Source organism: Parasteatoda tepidariorum, chromosome 11 (genome assembly GCF_982258835.1).
Source record: "Parasteatoda tepidariorum strain Cologne lab strain chromosome 11, Ptep-v5.0, whole genome shotgun sequence".
In the NCBI taxonomy this organism is placed as follows: domain Eukaryota; kingdom Metazoa; phylum Arthropoda; class Arachnida; order Araneae; family Theridiidae; genus Parasteatoda; species Parasteatoda tepidariorum.
The window spans coordinates 57,336,282-57,358,061 of NC_141765.1; positions in this window are offsets into that span (position 1 = coordinate 57,336,282).

The following is a 21,780-nucleotide window of genomic DNA, read 5'->3' on the forward strand; positions in this document are numbered from 1 at the left end:
CTTACGAAGAAAACACTGGACAAGAGATTTCACTTAATAGCATGGATAGATATTTTCTTCCATCATATCAAATACTTGCTTAGAGTTTTGATATAAATGAATAGGACTGAATGAATGTGGTTATATTTTATAGTAAATTGGACATCAAGTTGAGTTGTGAGATTTTTTTATAGCTGTACCTCTTTAAGCCAAATATATAAAATATTAAATAATGTCAAAGTTAGAATGAAAGAAAAGTGGATGATAAATTTGTTAAAGGAAGTTTCGTAGCGCAAGATTGAAGCAACTACTATGTAGTTTAACATCAGCTAAAATTATGAAAATGCATCATAGGTCCCCTCTATTGCCATCATCATTAAAAATTATTACTTATAGCTTAAAAAAACTTCGTCAGCTTTTAGGAAACTATTGCTTGAGAAATGCTCCGAGGGATCTTGCTTGAATTAATTTTTTCGTGAATAGGAATTTCGACAAACATACTGTAAAAAATTGACACCCAAGTAGCACGTAACTTTCTTTTTTTTTTGACGAAACCGTTTCGTGATATATGCTTCAAGCAAACATTTCGTCAAAGAGGCGAAATAACCAGCGTCACTTCTTTCACGAAACGAATTTCGTTAGAAAAATAAAGAAATATTTTGACATTCAATTTTTTATTAATATTTTTTTTCATATATTTGAGCATTCATGCTTCGTCACAAATCACGTAATTTCGTGACTAAATAACTCTCAGAATTAGCGAAATACTTCTCAAAGATTTCTGAATCGTCAAAAATAAGAGTTTATTTCTGTGAGTGCAGGCTGACGCAATTGATTAGGAAATACAGCATGAGATAAAAGTATGATTGAATAGGAACACAGTCATTGCCTGGAAACGAACCAGAAAAATCTGCTTCTCATGCGGGAGAACACTAACCCCTGTACCCTCCCGTCCTTTTAGTTGTAGAGCTGTGGGAAAATATCCTTTTAAATAAAATAATTCCTTTTAAACAATCGCAAGAAATAATTTCTTTAAATAATTTCGAAAATAATATCCTTTTAAATATAATTTATATAAAATTAATTACTTTATAAACTTTCTAATTTGCAAATATTTCACGCTTTTTGATTACTACAATTACAAATTAATTTGTAAAATTATGAAATTTTAATTTAATTGCATAACTCGGTAAATATAATAAATTGTTTTATAATTGAAATGAGTATAAACAATGAGAGAATAAAATAAAGCATTATCTTTAGTCAATTTCAGTATATTTTCTTTCAAGTGAAATATCTCATTGGAAAGTGAAAAGAACATTATGTTGAAGACACTGATTGTATATGACAGTTCATTACACAACTTTGAGATATCCAATTCTATCAGAGAAAATTGGGTACTTATGTTGTCGTTCAAACATTGTTCAGTAAAGTTTGTTTTCCTTCAATAAAAGAACTTTGAAATATTCATCTTTCATCATCAAATTGGTATTGAAAGCAATTAAAGTAATTCTGGTTGATATTTTTTTTGCTAAATCTCTTTTAAAAGGAGTTTATATTTCTTTATCAATTTACAGAGACCGAAATTATTACTACTGAAAAACAATAATGTTTCAAATTTTTTACGATCTGTATATAATGTATATGCATCCTATTTATTTATATATATATATATATATATATATATATATATATATATATATATATATATATATATATATATATATATATATATATATATATATATATATATATATATATATATATATATATATATATATATATATATATATATATATATATATATAATAATAATAATAAAAAAAAACTTAAAATTAATTTACCATGATTCATTATAAGCTTTACTTATTTATATACTGCTTTAAACGAAAAAGAAAATTTTAAAATATATTAATATTTATACTAATACATCTAAGAAATACTTTAAATGGATAAACTTGTGCTCTCAGAAAAATTTTATTCACTTTCGAACCATATTACTGGCACTTTGAACCATAATAAGGTGCTAAATTTAGGTTCTAAGGCACCTTTCAAAATGAACCATAGTAACAGGCAATTATGTTTAAAGTGGTTAAATTGAATAACATAAAAATTATAATATTGTTCAATTTAATTGCATATAGTGATTGCAGCTGTAAAAAGATCCAGATAAAATTGCGAGGAAAAGTACCGACACTCATGGTACTGGTGTTTTTTACCCTAAACTTCATTTTTGCCGGCACATGTAAAGAAACAAAAATATGAAATACTTTAATTTTTACAGTAATTACCGAAAAATCATTGAATTACTCTAATGAACTAAATATTACTGTTAAAACTGCGGTATAATATTCTACTTTAAAAATGGAATTTACGGTAAAAATGGATATTGTTGCAAAATGGATTTCATGGATTATGTACCCAAAGCACCGGTACTTTATACCATAGTTTGATCCGGAATTTTTTTGTGTGGAACGTGTGTGTAGAACGTGTTAATCCTCAACACACGTGTGTGAAAAATATTTTGTTCTATGATATTTTTGAGTGAAAACGGTGTGTGAAAAATATTTTCTTCTATGATATTTTTGTGTGAAAACGGTGTGTGAAAAATATTTTCTTCTATGATATTTTTAAAAAAAAATTATTAATTTAATTAACATTTAAAAAAAGTTTAAACAAGCAAAAATACATATTCTTTTCAAGGCTTGCTAATAATAAGTGCTTTCATTTTTGGACAAACTAATTTAATTTCCTCAGATAAAACATTTGCGAGTTTTAAACTCACTCTCACAATAAATGCTTCAACGTTGAACCAAAATGTAAGTATCTTGAATCATACCATCGTTTAAAACTGCTGCAACCATAACTCATAGTTAAATTTAACCATATTTCCGTCAGAGGCGAACTATGTTACCTTGTTATTAATTTTAAAAAGAATTGATTCGCATGATAATATATTTAAACTTTTGAAAGACGAAGCATTGAACCAAGGTTGCAGCAAACTTGCTCTTGCTATGGTTATAAAACTTGTAACACTGTAATCATTGGTTTGTAATACATTAATAAAAATATGTTAATATAAATTCCTTTTAACTTAGACTGAAAACTTTTTTCTTCTGTTACTTGTTCTCAAGTTCTTTACCATTTTATAAGTTTAACCAGGTAATTGGTATTTAATTCCGTCTCAAAATGATAGCCAAATATCACTCGCATTGCTAATCTGTAACTATAAAAGAAATGATACCCAAATATCACAAGAATTTTTACCTGGTATATGCTCCTAGAAGAAATAGCTATCGTAACGTCTTCGTGGAAATAAATTTATCATATATATGTAAATAAAAAATATATTTTGTCATTCTATTTTTTTCAAAAAAAAATCGTAGTGCCTAATTGAATCCAACTTATGTAATGATCCCTACATCGTGGGCATCATATAGGTGAATTAAGATCGATAGAACAAAACAAGAGAGGGCAGATAGAACAAATATATTAATTACACCGAAGTGGGATTCAAATCAGATATCTTTTCTGTTCGAGGCCAATTCCTTGACCCCCATGAAGACTGACCGACTCATTTAGCCACTTTATTTTCAATTATTGAGTCGTCGTCCTCGTCATTCTAGTTAACAATTTACCATAATGCGCTACGGTGCGATATTGATTTGCGGAATCATTTTCTTTATACATTTAAACACTATTTTTCATCACAAATCTCACGATTTCGTGACGAAATGATTATCAAATTTAATGAAATACAGCTCAAGGATTGTTGAATCGTCAAAAGTGAAGATATTTTTTTTTTGAGAGTAAAAAATTATTTTTTTTGTCATTTTGTTTTTTTCAGTTGAAAAAGGATTTAATAAAATATAGTATTCTTAATCTTTTTCAAGGCAATTATTGATATTTAATATTGAAATAAAATCTTTCGTCCGTTTATGCAGCAGTTGGTCAACTCTCAAAACAATAGGTGTAACGTTGTATTAACGTTGTAAGATCCAATTTTTTGAAACCCTAATAAGATGTTGAATTGAGCCCTGTTTCTGCTAAAGTTTAACTACAGTATCATGTAATGAAGCTTAATTAGTACGACAATATAGTTTAAATAAACTTATAATCCTCATTAATCAGCTTTTACATTATTCAGCACTTATAATCTTCAATCTTAATATAGCATTAAAATTAACACTATATTAAGATTATAAGTGCTGATTTCAAAAATTCTAACAATTTAAATAGTTATTATTCTACTGTCAGAACAGATATGTACAGTATTATTTCATTTTTAAATAGTTGGAGAAACATTTTTAAAAGTTTATTTAGATCCATCTAGTTAATTAGTAAAGAAAGTAATAAAATATTCTTCGAAATCAGTTCGTAATGTCTACATAAGGAATTATATTTTCGTATTAGCTATTTTCGGTGAAATATTTTTTTTCCAAAATATATATCCATTTTAAGAAATTCAGCTTTCAAAGCTAATCTCAAAAACAATTCAGTTTTAATTTTTTTTCATCAAAGCTCATTAACTTAACCTGTTCTGAGAAGCCTTTCTAAAGTAAGGAAAATCTTTTAATCTAATATCTGCATTTTACTTAAATCACTTTTCTGAGCATTTCTTAATTTTAAAACCAAGTAGAAAAAAAAGTTAAGGAGATCAAGAAATATGCCGAAGGAAAATAATATTTCTTAGAAGAAGAATTTGAAGAAAACTCTTGAAGAATTTTGGGATGAGTAAAATGAAATTTACGAGAGAGAGACCTAAGGTTCTTTTAATTTGTGAGATAGCTGCTCGATATTAAAAGCAATAACGACAGTGATAAAAATAGCGTTCAAAGTGAGGAGACAAATTTTTCAGTCTTAGCTTTTTTCTTTTTATATAAAATCCCTTATAGTTAACCACACTGTTAACCATTCAATAAACTCGGTAGCCCACACTGTAAAAAAAAATTGGCGTATAGTTGCCACGATTTTTGCTGATAAGGTAAATTTAATACAAAGAACCAATCCGTAATTATCACGTAAAAAATATGAAAAATTGATAAAACGTAAAGAATTAGTGCAAATATGTTACAAAAATGTGCTGGATTTTGGAATGAAATGTTTTTGAGATGAAGCGATTAAATTGATTCTAATGCGCGTGAAAATATGTATTGTTTGAAACAAAGAAATTTTTTTTTTATAAATTTAAAAGAATACTAAATCAGTGCTCTGTCAAATATTTTAGTATACCTCAAAATTTAAAATACTGTAAAATGTACACCACTTTTTTTAAAGTGCGCAGTTACAGAGATTTTTATTTAAAAATCTAAAAATTGGCAGACTCTAATTAAATCTTAAATTTTTGGTGGTGGGGTGGGAGTCCGTTCAGATTAAAATGTAAAATATATTTCCTGAAAAGTATTGGAACTGAAAGTTATATATAAATACAGAAAAGAATAAGAAGATATTCCTCAAAATGCTATATATATATAAGTAGCTTCTTAAGCTTGTTCAATAACAAGCTTAAGTCAGTCGAGTCAGATAAGTTAAGACTCCACAATATTGTGTCCAGGGACATGATGAAGGTAATGAAATTAGCATTGCTCTTCGGCCGTCTTTACTTCGCAGACAAATTAGTTAATCGATTTGAAGTTAGTTAGGTGGCACCCATGCCACTACTGAGGATCGAACTCTAGTACTTTCCAATAATAATACGCTTCTTAACCAAAGATTTAAACTCTAAATATTACAAACATTTAAATACTCATAACAGCTGAAATGATCTCTATCGAGCAGAAAACGGTGTAAGAATCCATAGAAATTGACATTTTTCAACTTTATTGAACTTTATTCTAATCTTTACAGTTTACAAAGGGAGAGATTTGCTTTATATTTCTGTTATTGTTGTTTTTTTTGTTTGAAGAAATAATTTAGTTTAGGCTTAAAATAAAGCAGACAGTTTTTTGATGTTTTATAAAATATGAGTTGCTTAAAATCAAAGCATTATTTGAAATTAGAATATAATATGAAGTTAAAACTTAATTATGAATTAAAACTCAAATTCAATGTTTATTTAATCCAAATATAAATATTCTGAGAATTGAACAATGTTTAAAAAATATTTATGTTAAAAAAACTGAGAATATTTTCTAAAACTTACACTTTATATGGCAGTAATTTTGAGCTCAATTTATTTTTGTACACATGAAGAAAGTATATGACCAAAAATAATAAATTTTACATTAATTGCTTTCGAAATGCACTACTCACAAGTTTCAAAATAATTTAACGTTTAAGATTCAAAGGATGTAAGAAAGAAGGAGAGTTTGCTTGCTGACAGTTTTTTGAAAACTTCTCTGAAATTAGTCCACTGCAGGACATTGAATTTAGAATTGAGAAAAAAATAATTTTTCATATTTATTTTAGCGGAGGTCGTTTTTTATTTAAATAAACGTATAACTTTAATTTATTATAGAGGGTTCATTAGATTTTCCAATTAATAACTTTTAGAAGTGGCCCCAAAAATTTTCCATGAAGGTGGAAAAAAAATATTAGATTCATTTGAATCTTACTTCTTTTAAAGTATAATATTTGAAGCATAATTCTTTTCGAAACATATTTCATAAAACGAAACATTAAACAGCTTCATAAAAACATGCCGTCATTGTTAACAATTTAAATGTCAATTTTTCGTTTTTATTTCAGTTAAAACTTTTTCTGAATGACTATAAAAATGTTACATTTTTATATACTCTGAGAATTTTTTGAAATGAAACTAAAACTTTTCTTTTCTCTTGAAAAAATATTTCGCGAGTTTCAGAATTACATTTTTAATTTCTTTTCATTAATAAAAAAATCCTTTCTCTTGAATAGTTTTGTGAGAGGTTAAAAAAATACAAAAAGCGATGGAGACAATAAAGAATAGCTCCTATTTCTTTTCGAAAACTTAAAAAAACCACTCAACTGTTAATACCTGGCTGACTTAACTGACCTTCATTATTTTTAACGAAACAAATGTAGTTTTAGAATGGATTTGTGATTTTCAAGTTGAGTCAGCTATCTAGGAAGAGCTTATTAGAGAATAGGAAAGAAAAGTTCTTTGACTTGATCTGAGGGAAGAAAAGTGGGTCCTTGTCACGTGCTCTCAAAGTTTACATCATTTTGTTTCACCTAACGCCAAACTGCTTTCCCGATTCCTATGTTGACTCAGTCAAACCTTTTCCATCCTATGTGCTGGAAAACAATTTTATTACCGAACGTTTGGCAATGGCACGTGCCACTCAGGCAGAGAGAAACGGTTTCGGAAAATACGAAGATAGTTTTTACTGAGTAGTTTTGAGACTTGCCAAAATGCAGTGTCACGAAGTAATATTTCTTAAGATCTCAGAAGAGAATTAGGAGAAAAAAAAAGGAAGATTAATAGCCGAATATTTTTTTATTTGCTGTGTCTGAAAAAATATTTTTATTGTTGCACCATTTTTGAAGTGCTTTTTGACTTAAACTAAGGGTATTTAAGAGAAATTTTTTGTTATTAATTATTTATTTTTAAAATTTTCAGCTGCTTATTTCTTGCAGTTTAACGAGTGGTTTTGAGACTTACCGAAATCCCGAGTCACGAAGCAATGTTTTTTTTTTTTTTTTTTTTTTTTTTTTTTTTTTTTTTTTTTTTAAGAACCAAGAAGGGAAATAGGAAAAAAAAGAAGATGAATACTTTTTTATTTGCTGTGTCTGAAAAAATGTTTTTATTGTTGCACCCTTTTTGTAATTCTTCTCCACTCAAACTAATGATATTTAAAAGAGGTTTTCTGTCATTAATTAATTCGTTTGCTGCGTCAGAAAAAATATTCTTATTGTTGCACCATTTTTCAAATTTTCCTCCAATTAAACTTAGGATATTTAAAGGCATGTTTTTGCTTTTAATTAATTTGTTTTAAGACTCTTAGCTGCGTATTTCTCGCAGTTTAACCGAGTGGCTTTGAGACTTACTAAAATGCAGTGTCACAAAACAATATTTTTTAAGAACTAAGAAGAGTATTAGAAAAAAAGGAAGATTAATAAATAAATATTTTTTATTTGCTGAATTTAATTTTTTTTTGTTGAGCCAGTTGCGAAATTCACCTTCACTTTAATTAAGGGTATTTAAAGGAAGCTTTCTGTTGAAAAATTAATTCGCGTTTTAGAACTTTCAGCTGCTAATTTCTTGCAAAATATTCTCTAAATACAATTAATACGCCACGTGTTATGACTTATTGACTGTTTTTGGTGAAAAGAACAAATAATTGCAGGTTGACATCCATGCAATTGCCGGTAAATCTAGATTGCGTTGAATTTGTTATATAGTAATTTATCTCTCGTAAAATATTTATCGCAAAGGGCTATTTCCATCTCACTTTTAAAAGTAACTTAAATACTGTTCATGCACACAATGTTAAAAATTCTGCTAGTTTCGTGCCATATATTTTACAAATTGAAACTTAAACAGCACTCAACAAAGAAAGGTTTCTCCAAATTGAGCAAAATTGTGTCAAAATTGCTTTGAAAATAATATAAATCGAATTGACAGCCGTATGTATTCAAAATTGAGAAAGCAAGCACTCATTTTTGAGCATGTTATCTCGAAAGTTATGTGGAGGGAGAAATGCGTGCATGTGTGTGTGAGAGAGAGAGAGGTTCATTGACTATTAGCGGATTCGAACCAAGGACCTCAGGTTCTTAGTAGGATGTTTTAACCAACACAGTTTTATACCCATTGATAGTTAGGTAGTTTCATGTAGTGGTAACGGCAACTACACATCATGACATGTTAATTTCCAAATTCAATGGTATAACGAGTATCAATAAGAATAATATTGTACCAATAGCTTCGTCAGGAGATCAGTAATTTTAAGTTCACTTTAATTTCGCTTATCTTAAAAACTATCAAGCGAATGGGATGTCATTATGTCTCATTGCTTCGATTATTATATAAAGCTTCCTAACTCGCTAGGAACTGGAGTGAACATAACAAGTATGGAGGTTAAAGCATGCTACTACGAACCCAAATTGCCTAGAATCGAATCCTGCCATCAACCATCGAACATCTTTCTCCCTGTACATCACTTTTAAGATTATACATTTCGCTCAAAAATGAGCAAATGATGCTTCAATTTTGAGTATATGGTGTTTATAAATTCGACTAATATTTATTTCCGAGTTATTTTGACACATTTATTTATCTGAGTATTTTGCTATCAAGAAAAGTTGTTGTCGATATTGAGATATAAGATTAAAAGAGAATACATAGTTTAGGTTGCACAAATTACAAATGCAGAAATTTTTATGTGTGGATAAAAATTTAAATATTTCTACGAACAAATAATGTACAGTTGTAATGCACAAATTACTTCGCTCATTCTTTTTTTAATTTGAAATTTTCTTAAAATAATTTAACCAATATTTTTATTAAGAAAGTTTTTTTCCCTGTTAATATTTCATTAACTTGCCATAGCATGACGAGTTTCACATTTTTACCGATATCAGAAAGTAAATTTGAGCCCTTTTCATTGATTTTGAGCCTTTTTCATTTTAAACAACTAGATTTATCTCACGAAAGCATTTTCATTAATTACTGAAATTAAAATTTTTCTTTAAATTCTCCGGCTCTTTATGTAATTGAATTTGATTGATCATTCAAAGAATTTGTTTTCTCTGATACTTTATTGTGTCACACGAACATCTGTCCAAAATTTCTTTTTAACGCACATATTTATTTCGTAAAGTACGTAATAATCACCCCCGAGGAAAACGGTGTGCATGCTTTTCCCGCGAAATCCAATTTAATATTCCATCAGCAAGCAATACGCCATTGTGAAGAATCTGGACCTTTTTGTTATTTTGCAGCTGATTTTGACAGGTCAAGAATTGCTAGAAGGAGAGGAATGGAGGAGAGTTAACGTTTACAAGTTTTCTTTTAAGTAAAAATCGTGTTTTCTAAGTATCAAATGAAAGACATCCTTTTTCAGTCTGTAAAATTATTAATCATAGAAAGCTTAAAAGAATCTTTTGCAGTGTCTTAGATTGTGGGAAGTTTGTATAAAAAGATAATTTAGAAATTAATATGAAGATATTATGCGTTTTGACAGTATTTTAAATTTACAACGTTTTATAGCATTTAGTAGAATTTTTTTAATATTCGCGTTTTGATTAATAGATAAAATTTCTTATAATCACTAGTTCACCTAAAATAAGAAATTTTTATTGTATTTACTTTAGTTGTAGATAACTCAAATTGAAGTGTTTTATCAGAATTTAGCTGTTTGTAAAGAAAATTTACCATATGGGTTGCAAATTGTCATTTAAATGGGCAATATCGTTGTTAAATCTCTTGTAGACATAGAGGGAAAATTTATTTTATACCAAATCCGTAAAGATTTCTCTTTTAAGATATTAAAATATATAATAATTTTTTAAAGATATTTTTAAAGATTAATATAATTGTAAAAATCATGATACACCAGTTTTTTTGTTCCATAAAATTTTAAAATTTCCATTAAATAAAGTTACCATAAAATTTTACATTTCCATTAATAAATATTTTTGTTCCATTAAATAAAGTTCCACCACTCATGGTGCCAGTAATTTTTAACGTCATTTGATCCAAATTCTTCAAAACATCTTCTTGTCTAAAACAGCAAAAAGCGCATAATTTTCTATTTTTATTTTTAAAAATGCTTCTTGATTTTTCCTAAAAAGATATTTGACATAAACATGAAAGATATTTTTCAAATTCGATTTCTTTTCCTATTTGGAAAGGTGAGTCGTAAGTGACATTTTAGAAAATTTAAGTAAATCATCTTTAAAGTTTATGCACTTTAAAAAGAGGTTTCTCAAAATTGCGCAAATATTTGTCCAAATAGCTCAGAAACAAGTAAAAGTCAAATTTGAAGAACCTCACATGTTCAAAATTGAAACAGAATATACTCATTTTTGAGCAAAATTCTTAGTTTTAAAATTGATGTGGAGGGAGAAATGTGTGGCAGAGATGCTCATTGACTGCCAGCAGGATTCGGACCAAGGACTTCTGGGTTCATTGCAGGATGCTCTAACCACCGTAGTTGTACATTCTAATTCAGGAGGAGTTAGGAAGCTTCATATACAATATATTACATTCGCTTAAAATTTTTTAAGATATAGCTTATTTAAGCAAAAAGTGAAATTAAATTTTCCAGTCTCCCGACTAAGCTTTTAGGACCATATTTTCCAAATTGCAACCTTTCGTACTATAGAAATTTCAATTTAGTACGTCATAATACATCATTGCGGCTGCAACCATATAACGCGTTTTTAGACTCTTTCTGAGCTGGGTTGTACAACTAAGAGGGTTAGAGCATCCTACTACGAACCCGGAGGTCCTTGAACGAAATCCTGCTAGCAGTCAACGAACACATCACTCACCCATTTCCCTCCCCACTTCATTTTTGAGATAAAGCATTTCGCTCAAGAATGACCACATGCTGTTTTCATTTTGTATACATATAATTTACATATTCGGATTTTCCCGGATTTTTTTCTGAGCTGTTTTCACACATTTATGCTCGATTCTGAGGAATCCTTTTTTTCAGTGCAGGTTTTTAATTCATCTGTTCTAATTTAAAGTTCGAGTGTTTGAACTTTTAAAATAAAGAATTTGAACTGATTTTCTTGTTATTAACTTCTTGCGCTACCCAGAAATTCGGAACAAGCCGCGCCTAACTTATGCACTCGAATGTTCGAGAAAAAGCCTAAGACAAGAGAGACACATAGAGGATTACAGTGAAATTCGTATCGACCAGTCATTGTTGGGATTCGAACCCGGGTCACTTTATTGGGAGAAAAAAGTTGACATTAGTTCTGCCAAACATGTAAAATGCACCTTTAACATTTCGGATTTACCACTTTATATTTTAAGCATGTGTACACATCTTGAAAATCGCTGATGGGCCCCTTATTACTTTTAATTAGAAAATAATTATCCAACGAAAAGCGATTTTCGGGTTATAAGTATTATTGATATTATGTTAATTGGTGCGGTTTCAATGTGTACTATATATGCTAATACACTTAATGTAGGTACTGGGGAAATAGTTTACGACCCAACCAAAGAGATAAATTTCGGAGAAAATATTTGATTATAGTATTTTTTAACCAGCTGGGATTTGTCATCGAGCAATAGCATTATTCCAGATGTTACTGAAGATTTTTTATTTTTATTTTGCTAAGATAAATATCTACAAATATGTTTTACTTAATTTAATAATGTAAAACCATCAGAAAGAACAACAAATAATAATAAAAAAACGGAATTGTTTAAACTTAATTAATTGTGTCAGTACTCCTTCGCTTTTGTTTCTTCATCGGTTTACAGTTTCATCTCTCCCAGTTTTTTGCATGATTTCATAGTGTTGATTATTTCCAATTTATTGGTGACATAGTTTTTCTTTCAACCCGTGCAAAGACAGAGTATTTAGCTAGGAAAAATTATAATATACTGAAAAAAGTTGCATGAACACAAAAGAATATTTATTTTCAAAAATGTTTTGCACAGAAAACAAAAACTATTTATAAAACAATCTATTAAGTTATTAACAAGGCTGTGTATTTGAAATGCAAAGTATTGCAAACCTGAAACAATAAAATCTTATTTAGAAGCTATACACCGGTTAATTATTAATTCAAAAAAGAAACTTCATTTCTGCTTAATGTACTAAAGCTGCTGTTTCAAGTTTTAATTTAGATCCTTCGAACCTTTTTAGAACCAGAGTTCCTTTTTTAGGGTGCACTTACCTTATTTTTCCACCCAAAAAATACTCTAACATTGTCACTTACTCCTTCATCCACTCAATTCTTTATTTGTTTCCTACCAGCTCGTTTACCTCTAAAGTTGAAAGATTATTATTTATGAGATAGTAAGATATGATATATTTTTCAAATGATAATACAACTTTCTCTTCAACTAATGCGCAATAAATAATAGTTAATAATAGTTACTTCTTTACATTTTCTGCTATTTGCGTTAATCCAACTTTGTATTTACTTTTTACAATGTAGTCATAAATACACAAAATTACTTTCATACAAAAATTACTATTAAAAATTTTCTGAAAATATATTGCAAAAATGGATCTCGGAGATTGACATACAGAACCCCGATGCTGAAGAGATTTCTTACTGAGACGGACCTACTTGCCATTTTCTGAAACTCTTATCCTTGGCAGTAATTTATAAGAGGATTAACGAAACATATCCTGCCCCGTATTAATCAAAGCTAAATGAAGGCTTGGCTAAAACTTTGAGAAATTCTATCCAATAATCCTGTTCTTAAAGAGAAAATAGGAACACTATGCCTCAAGTAAAAAGGTTTTACAGATATAGAAACTGAGTTTGTTTGTAGAAAGTCTTATCATTTTTAGTTCGTGTTCGTTATTATTTTCTGGCGTGTGTATTGATAAATAAAAACCTACCCAATCACGTAACACGGAATGCTTCATTTATACTTCAAAAATATTTTTTACAAAAAGAAAATCTAATTTTTTATATGCTTTAATATTTTTGACCTACGATATGGCATATAGTATATGAATGTTGTTAATAGTGGTTAATAGTGGAAGTATCTTAATGTAATGTTGTTAATAGTGGGAGTTGTTAATAGTGGAAGTATGTTAATATGGAATAGTTGAATGTTGTTAATAGTGGAAGTATGTTAATAGTATATGAAACTCTTATGAAATGCTCAAAAGTTTCTGAAACTAGAGAAAAATTGTGGCTTTTTACTTCCCGTCTCTTGGATGTTTTTGATTCATACAAAATAATTGATAAAAATTAGGCTTATATAATAATTGCTACAGGTCAATATGTGTTATGTTCCCACCTACAGAAATTGTCTTAACTGATGCATGAGATGAATTTTGATTTTTTTTATTGAACATCTTAAAAAATATATATTATTTTAAGAATTAAAATATACTGCGGACGCTGCAAATAATTTTAATTTTACCACCTACTTACTAAACTTTATTCTATTCTTTATTCATTTGTAAATATAAACTACAATTTACTGTATAATTAAATAAATACAGAAAAAATATTTACTCTGAGTTTTTTATTCGCGTCCTTCAATTTCATTTTATATCTTTTCAACAGCATTACATGAAGGAAAAAAAAACTATTTCAGAATATCAGAGAAGATTGTGGAGATTTTTTTAATATATTTTCTATGAATACAAAGAAAAATAACACTTGTCAATAAAATGCATCTTTGATAAACTGCTCAAAAAATACTTGGTTTTATGGTTTCTACTTAATGGTCAAGAACTACACTTTTTAGAATATCGTAAAGATCCAAAATGACCACGGAATATTATAAAACGAAAACATCTGTCGGAAATCGTAAGCCTTTCAGTATAGTTTATCACCACATAAAAATAAGTTGGTTACAGACTCAAGATATTAGAGATTCATATAAATCCTATTGAAATACTTCTAGTAGAATTCAGTCACAAAAAGCATCCCTTAAAGAAAAAAACTTGCATCATCTTGAAGAGCTCTTTTACTTACAAAACAATCTTTGAAGAACTGACTATCCATCTTTTGGAGAACTGTCAATTCTACTGTCGGATTCTTTTGCTTAGAATGGCAAAGTGCTTCCCAAAGAAGAAAATAAAAATCCAACCACTGATGATGCAATAAATCTTGGGCAAGCGAATCAAGCTGGTGTAAAATACCTACAATTTCTCACTTTTAGCCTTCTTTCTTCGAGTTTTATTTATTTATTTTTTTAGTCTTCCTTTTTTCATCTCTAGCATACTTTTATATATTGAAAGCAATGGCATCCACGACTTTTCACGTCGTTTACGTACGTTTGGAAATCCGAAACGGGACTAAAAAAGTGATAAAAGAGGGTTAGACTTTTCTCTACATAGTTATCTGAGTGGCAAATTATTCAATTCTCTATTATGATTTCTTATTCTGATTTTTTTTAACTTTTTCAACTCAAGCGCTTTTGCGAGTACGTAAAAGGATTTTCTTCGTCCAAATGCGAGATCACACTAAACGGTATTTTTATGTAAAATAAAGAAAATGCTTTCTCACCGCATTTCGAGATGAAGCTTCAGCAATTTTAAAAGTTGCATAAAAAATTTGCTTATTTTTTTTTAAAGTTCTTAACTGAAAATGGTTTTCATCTTCGCAACTTTTCTTGTTCTATTTAAAATTCACTCTTTTCTTTAAAAGAATTCGAGGGAAATGACATTTGCCTTGGAGGCTAAGCTTTCTCAGAATATTTGCATGAAACAAAAAATGATGGGATATATCAATGCTTGCTCTCAAAAATAAATAAATAAATAAAAGTTGTAGAAAATGTATGCATTTTGCCTAATGGAAAGAAAAAACTAAGAAATTATTTAAATCAAAATCTTAAAATCAGAAATGTACACAAATAATATATATATATATATATATATATATATATATATATATATATATATATATATATATATATATATATATATATATATAAAAGAAGTTTTTAAGTTTAATATCGTTAACTTTATAAGACATAATGCTTAATATTTTTTTAAACTTAATTTATATATTTTTCTCTCTCTAGATCTCCAAAATTTATGATATTTATTTTCTGTATTTGAAAAACTCGATGTACACAAAATTGAAGCAGTATATACTCATTTTTGAGCAAAATTCATTATCTCAAAACGATGTGGCTGGAGAGCGCTAGTAGGATTCGAACCAATGAACTCCACATTCATAGTAGGATCTTCTCATCCCTATTCGTAATAAGAATGGAATACATAAAGCTTTCTAGGTCTCCCTGGATGAGGTTGTTCAGTTATGGTGGTTCGAACATTCTATTACAAGCCAGGAGAACCTTTGCTCGATTCCTGCCTGCAGTCATCGAACATCGCTCTTGCACATTTTCCCCTTCTCAGAAGTTTTGAGACTATTCATTTTTTTCTAAAATAGGTATATTCTGTTAAAATTTTGATTACATGGAGTTTCATGTACATCCACTATTTTTTTTGGAGCTATTTTAACACATTTTTGTTCATATTTGAAAAAAGTTTTTTACTGTGTGCGCATAATCCAATGAACAAATCGATCTTTGAAAACTAACCACTTCTTGACCGTTAAATGATCGGAAGTCTTTTTATTTCCGGTCATTGGTGATAAATGCATTTTTTCCATCTCCAATGAATTTGATTTTTTTTAAACTTCAGTTATTTGATTTTTTTAAAACTTCAGTTATTTGATTTTTTTAAACTTCAGTTATTTTATTTTTTTATAATATTCAACTATTCGATTTCAAAAGTAAATTGATTAAAATTGGTTATTTTGTCACTGTTCGTATCTATAAGTATAATCAAATTCAGATCGCATTTTCTTTTAAAATCAATAACATATAATGAAATTTTTTTTTTACATCTATGTTTTTTTTTAATTCCCTTTATTAACCATTGATTTTTAAAGAGACTTAGAGATTTTAAAAGTGAAATGATAAAACTTATGAATCTGTCACTGCTCATACCTATAGTTAGCTAATGTACAAAAAACACTCCTTACATCTCCGATAGATCTTATTTTTAAAGTCTCAATTATTCAGCACAGTCAATTTATTAAAAATATTATTTGATAATATAGATTTGAAAAGTAAACTAATGGCAATTGGTGATTGAGATACCGTATAACCTATTTAATTTATGGGTACAGCTTCAAGCTTAATTCTTATTTACATCTATTATAGATTTGATGTTTTGAATTACAACTATTCATAATCTTTATATAAATTGCTGATTGTATCACTGCATATATCTGTAAGTATGAAATTATACATTATTTAGTAATACATAATAGAACATAAGTATGCTATAATGTATTTAGTGAGATAACTAATTAAAAGGAGTTATTGGGTACCAAGTACGTTTATTTGGAAAGATTTAGAGAAAACTATTCAGACAGAAATAAAAGTTAGAAGTTTTTGTGTCTGCATGGGTCTGATAAAACTAATTACTCTGAAGGTATCTTGTCTTATTTTTAATTGATTCTCTTCTTCAAATGAATTGCACTTGAAGCAAGAAGCTTGGAACTTAACCAAGTGCCATGTATAGAATTATAATTGTTTTCAGATTGAAAAAAAAATAGACAAATACATTTGAGACTGAAATATTATTTCTAGTGCTTCAGAATTGAAAAATAAATTATTATTACGCTAAGTCTATGTCCATTCGGTTTTAAGTGTTAAAAATTTTCATTCTGAAAATTAAATGGTTTCCAAAGTTAATAATAAGTTGTTATTTTTTTTTTATTTTTTTGTAAATTTTATTTACTTACTTTTGCAAATCTATTTAAAAAAAAACTTATTCTTTTTTTTGCAACACAGAAAAAGTTCATAATAATTAGAAGTTTTTGTTCTATAATCTATATCTTGAGAAAAAAAAGTATGGCCAAAACTATCAGAATGTGGTAAAACTTATCATTTTTCTGGTATTATGGGAACACCAAAAAGTTCGGTAATTTTCACGAAGTGCTCTGGTAATAGTTTTGGCGAAGTTAATAATGAAATATTGTTTTATAATATGTGATAAAATTTAGAAAATATGATGGTAAATTCGGTAATTTTATGATGATACTTTAGAGCATGGCATAAACACTATTTATTCGACAAGTTTACTTTCAGTTTTGTATTTTTCATTAAATTTGTATTAATAAGAACTATAATTTAGAATACTAGAAATTTTCGTAAACCGTTACTATATAGTAACGGTTTACCATATTTACTATATGGTAACGATTTACCGGGGAAAGGAAAAATTACCAAACGAATGGTTTAATACCGTATATGTTGGTGTTATTAACAAGAATTATGTTTTTTTATGCTGCTAGAAAGGCTATTTGCATACAATACGGCATTTTTTATCAAATTTTTCTTCCCGTTGCTAAATTTGAAAAGTTACTTCTGCTATTAAAATAAGGTGGTAATTAAGCATCTGTTGTGCATTTATATTTTATTAAAAATAAAAATATACGCAAAGATATTTATTTAGCATATCATTCATAAGCTGAATAAAATTAGTTTACATTTTTTTTATGCAGAAACTTACGTTTAAAAGATTAAATCGGTACATTTAAAAATTACATAATATAAATGCAAAATAGATTAAAATAAAATACTAATTTCACCTGAAATTTTGTTTTAATTTTCTTGTCATAAAAGCATTTCAGTTTCTTAGAAAAGAAGTGTAAGTTAGAAAATATGCAAATTTCTTTGTTACTTAACAAATTCGATACAATTTTCTGTTTTCCCTTTTATTATATTCTGAAGAAGATTTATTTTAACACATTCTTAAAAACAAATTTTCTTAGGCGTATTTCAATTTAATATGTACTTAAAAGGTGAAAATAATCAAGGAATAAATATTAGAAACGTTGAAACGTTAAAGTTTTATTTTTAATTTTAAATACATAATTCAATATGAGTATTAGATTGCATATCATATTATCTATTTAATCCATTATTGCTGCAAGCAAATGGAAAAAGAATAAAGAATTTCATTTATTAAAATGGGAAGATTGTACGAGTTTCTACGTTTTTGTTGAAATTATGATTGTTGAAAGTAATGTATTTTTCTTCTAATTACTAGCTCCAGTTAAATAATTTATCATTTTCATATCCTTTTTTATCGTGGTGTGTTTATTATGTAGGCAAAATCATTTGCAAATGATCGTTTGACGACATATAAATTTATTTAATTTACTTTTCATTGCACTTCAATCATCAAAAATAGGTTTTCTTTACTAATTAAAATTTAATTAGATTAGAAATTATATATTTTTTTATTTTCTCGTTACATATATATATATATATATATGTGTGTGTGTGTGTGGGCGTGGGTGTTAGAAAAATAGCTAAAAAGAGAGTTTTGCTTGCCACAGTATAGATAAAAGTTTTAAACTTTTAAAATAAAAAAGAGGAAAAGTTAAGAGTGGTGTTTACTGTTCAAATGAAGTTTAAATAGTTTGCAACAAAAGTTCTGTCTATTTGCTAGAACGCTTTTTATTTCTCTTAATCTACTTACTCACTTTAGTTAAAATGCATTAAAATATGAAGCACTTTATGAGATAAATCATTCTTCGTAGTAATCAAAAGAAAATATATAAATTAATGATAGATTAAAAAAAATTCTTAATTTGAGTTTGTAAAATATAGATTAAGTCTATATTAGATGGTCCCGCAGTGGCCTAATCTTAAAGAGACGTTTCTCAGTCGAACACAGCATCACTGGCTGCTGTCAGTAAGCGGGTGTGTGGCCACTTTGATCAGCTTATGTAGGGATCGAGAGTGCGCGATATCGGCCCTCGTGAAACTGTTCGGACATAAAGTGCTTGACTTCGCAAGCAGGTCTTCGAGCTATCCCCTCTGCAGAGGATCGAAATTGTGATGGCATATCTTCGGATCATCGTCGGGGATGCTTCCCAGACAGTCGCCAATAGCCCATAGAGCAGCTCTAGTGAGACGTAAATAAAATACCAAAATATGTTAGATGGCCTTAGAGGAGTAATTTTTCCGCGAAAACTAATAAAAAGAAATTATTAGCTGTTTCATTGCAATATTTAAACTCCATTTTTAAATATTTGAGAATCGTAAGAACCTTGCATATTACATTCCAATTCTACAGATTCTACAGATTCTACAGATTTTTTCTTAGCAACTGCCACATTTTTCTCCGATTATCGGATAGATCTTTATAACCTACTCAATAGGACATTAAATATTCTCAGATTCTACAAACCCTGAAATTATAAGTAAGCTTTGGAGAAGAATAGAGCATCACAACTAAAAATGGTGGGCGGATGAAATGCATAAGGTGCATGCGGTGGCTCCATGAATCATATTCGAACTTTGAAAACCTTTATCAAATAAGTAATAAAGATATTTTTGAAACTGATTAATTTAATATTCAGATTATATTTTTGTTTATTAGATTCTCTTTACTTATTTTCCAAGATAAAATTCATTCCGTACAGCTTAATCTAAGTTTTCCATCATTAACTGTATAAAATGCGTTATTTCCATACTTAAACTTTACTTTAAATTTACTGTATTAAATTGCATCTCACCTCAACTTTAAAGAGATATGGTCCATGTAGTTTTCATTCAAACAATTTTTGTCATTTTTTGTTATCAATATTCCATAATGTTTTGCTCAAAATATGTTGAGTACATGTATGAGAACTTAAAATCAGCAAAATATTTCTTGTACCTCCATTTTTGGTACTTTTATTTCAATTTAATAAAAATTATGACTATCTATCCTAGATATAACCTAAATGAAAAATTAATATTAAATGTCAATCGAAAATTTAACTTAGTGTTTGAAGAGTTTACCTACTGATTCGTTCTAATAAACCCCTGAAATTTTTATTACTCAATAATTTGATAAAAAATTCTGTTGATCTGACAAAAATTCTGGCAGGAAAAATTGAAACTCACAATATAAAATAAAACAAAAAGAGTAATATTTAACTCCCAAGTGTTAATTAATTATTTTGCAACAAAAGTTTGTGAGCATTTTTTCCCTTCTTAATCAACTTACGAAATAAACAACTTAAAATACATTAGAATATGAAACACTTTAAGAAAGAATTCGCTCTTTGTAGCAATCAAAAGAAAAGACTTTTGATAGATTTGCAAAACTCTTTATTTGAGTTTGCAAAAAGCAATAATATAAATGAAAAATAAATATTAAATGCTAATCTAAAAAATACCCTAGTGGTTGAAGAGTTTATTCAAAGAGTCTTTTTAATAAACCCGAGAAATTTATATTGAATACTGATTGATTTAATTTACTCTATTGCGTATTCTGTTAATGCAATTCTCATTACTTGGACTCTCCAGAGAAGATACTCAAAATTCTGGAAGAAACTAATTTATTTGCTTTTGCAAAGCAAAGAAATTCGAAACAGTTCACCGCAAATGAGAAGGAAAATTTCATTGAAATGCATTTGCTTCGGCGCAAAAGTACCCATTTTTATTTTGCACAAAGATATTTTTCTTTGAAAATTTCTCTTTATGAGAACTAGTCGACTTGAGTTGTTTACTTTATCGGTATATTTCTTTCATTACAGTGAGTTACTTAATAAGTTCTTTTATGACATCAAAAGAAAAAGAGGAAAAATTCTCCAGTTTCCAGCGGAAATGATGATAAAAAAAATAAGGTGAAAATCGAAACTGAATATTGGTTACTGAGACCTTAGAAGACTCCTTTTCGATGAAAATATTAGATTATCTCTCTTCAAGCAGCTTTAGTCAGAAACAAAACTAAAAGTTCTCTTTTGTATCATTCTACAATTCTACAATCACTGTTGTTTTGTTTTATTGGCATTTCCCTTTCCTTACAAAAGCCTATATAATGTAAGATCACTTTCTCCGGCACAACGACGCAAAACAGGAGAAGAAATCGAATTTCGGGAAAAGAAATTCAAGAAGAAAAAAAAAGAATGAGTAAAATTTCTATTCTCTTTATTCCAGGTTTTTTTTTCTTAGCAACTACCGCATGTTTCTGGTTTTTCTCCGAAGTACTAATTTGTTTGAAAACCGATCGTATTTTAGCGCTCTGATGCGAAAAGGAGAAAAAAATATTTCGAAAGTGATAAATCAGCGAGTGACTTTTCTTAAATGGTAACGCTATATTGGATTTAAAATTACTTCTTCGTATGAAAAAAAGAAGAGAAAGAGAGGCATAGATTTTTGTGAGATATGTTTTTTTATTTATGAACTTGTATATATCTTTT